A 2,040-nucleotide genomic window follows, 5' to 3' on the forward strand; every position below is an offset into this window, starting at 1 on the left:
GGGGGGGGAGATGATAGAGATGTAGCCCTCTTGATAGAGGATGACCTCTAAGGATAATTGAGGAACCCCACTGTCCAAGATTTCCAAGAGCATGTGCCCTCTCCAATTCCTTCCCTCTGGACTATGTGAATGAAAGGAAAACCATGGAGGAATTTCTAAATGGCATAGGGCATAGCATCAGGTTGTAGTAAAATGAACCTCAACACTTAATGAGGTTTTCAATATTGTGTTTGTTTTATTATGCTCATTTTTATGATTGGAGTTATTAAATAATTAATGTAATATTTTACGTGTCAGAGGAATGCTCATAAACTACAAATAATAATAAAAATTATGGTTTCAAAATTGCATTCTTTAGTCCTAGAGGGGTTTTGTTCTCAAGGTTTTTTTTTTTTTTCATTTTATTCTAGTGGGTTTTGTCCTGCACTCACTTCACTGGTACTTATTTCATAGACCCTGAAAGGATGAAAGACAAAGTGAACCTTGTTTGAATTTGAACCTAGAACATAAAGAAAGATGAAATGCTGCTTAGCATTTTGTCTAACATTATTAATGATTCTGACAGCTCACCACTTTGACTAATAATAATAATAAAAGAAATGAAAGAGAACCAGTGCATGTGTTTATTATTGGCATAATGACTGTCCCTACAAGACATGCATATATAGTTTACACATATACATACACTACATTCATACACACAGGATATCTATATAACACATACATACACATAAGAACCAACAAAGGGGACTCTGAATAATGGCTTGCCCTGCTAGAAATTGCAGCTAAACCTCCCTCAAATCCCACCTTACCATCTTAAAAGGAAGCATATATCAGATTAGGAAAATATTCTTTAAAAAAAGGAAAAGATGGGATTGTTATGTTTGGAATGCTTGGCTCAAGGTTGACTTGGGGGCCACAAACAACAACACTCTCAATACAAACCAAATATAAACACTTTTATACATACATGCACTTTCAGCTTGTCTAGTCTCCTGAAGAAAATATAAGAGTGAACAACAACACAACAGCATGAAAGCAACAGGGGTCCAGAAGGATTTAAGGGTTCTGAAATGTGGTTTTGTTGAACCAAGTATGTATCCACCTTGACAGAGGTAGGGGCTGTTCAGAGCCTCTGCCTCTTGGCTATTCAAGCATATTTTTTCTTCCCTCTTGCTATTTGCCTTATTTTAAATCCTCCTCAATGTCATTTACAATCTGTCTGTCTGTCTCTCTCTCCACAACCTATATTACTATCAACCCCCACCCATCTCCTTCTGATCCACACAGAGACAAGAAAAGAAACTTCTTCTCTGATAAATGAGAATATTCCTAAAGTATCCCCTTCTTTAGCCACCCCTACTACTTCTAACTTCTGCCTTTAGTAGCCCTTTTTGTGGGTTAGGGTACACTGACCAATGTGCACTCACTCAGCTGACCTTACATTCCATAAGATACTTAATCACATTATTTTTCACTATGTGTGTGTGTGTGTGTGTGTGAAATGAAAATAATAAGATATAGAAATCCTTAATGATTCATTAGAATTGTTTCTATACCAACTCTGTTTACAATGCCAGTTTACACAATATTCAAAGTAAAAATTTACATATGTGCAATTTTAGACATTAGAGTGGCACTTCATTAGACTTGCATCAAAGGTGCATTTGTATGTGAGTGCATATATATATGTGTGTGTGTGTGTGTGTGTGTGTGTGTGTGTGTGTGTATGTGATCGCGTGTGCTTCATAGGCGATTTTCTTTCTCCGTGTTCCCTTCTTTGGACTTTTTCTATATTTCTGACGAAGATCTCCGATCGAAACATTAATTCCTCTTTCTTTTCTTTCCTTTCCTGAGCATCCAATAACACTGTACTTATTCCACGTTCTCGCATTGTTTTTTCGTGTTTTTTCTTGCTTGTTCATGTTTAAATTATATATATATATATATAGTTTTAGCTTTTAAGATGCAATATAACAACAATAATAATAAAATCAAGATAAAATTGGGAATGCATTGCGACCATCAGTGGCCTAATCA

At 35.8% G+C, this 2,040-nt stretch overlaps 1 protein-coding gene across 1 annotated transcript in view; it reads left to right on the plus strand.

Moving 5' to 3' along the window:
* LOC106876196 (tRNA dimethylallyltransferase) overlaps positions 1 to 2,040 on the plus strand; it is a 170,886-nt gene that overhangs the window by 104,062 nt on the left and 64,784 nt on the right. The window lies entirely within an intron of this gene.

This window comes from Octopus bimaculoides, chromosome 9, assembly GCF_001194135.2.
Source record: "Octopus bimaculoides isolate UCB-OBI-ISO-001 chromosome 9, ASM119413v2, whole genome shotgun sequence".
Classification (NCBI taxonomy): Eukaryota; Metazoa; Mollusca; class Cephalopoda; order Octopoda; family Octopodidae; genus Octopus; species Octopus bimaculoides.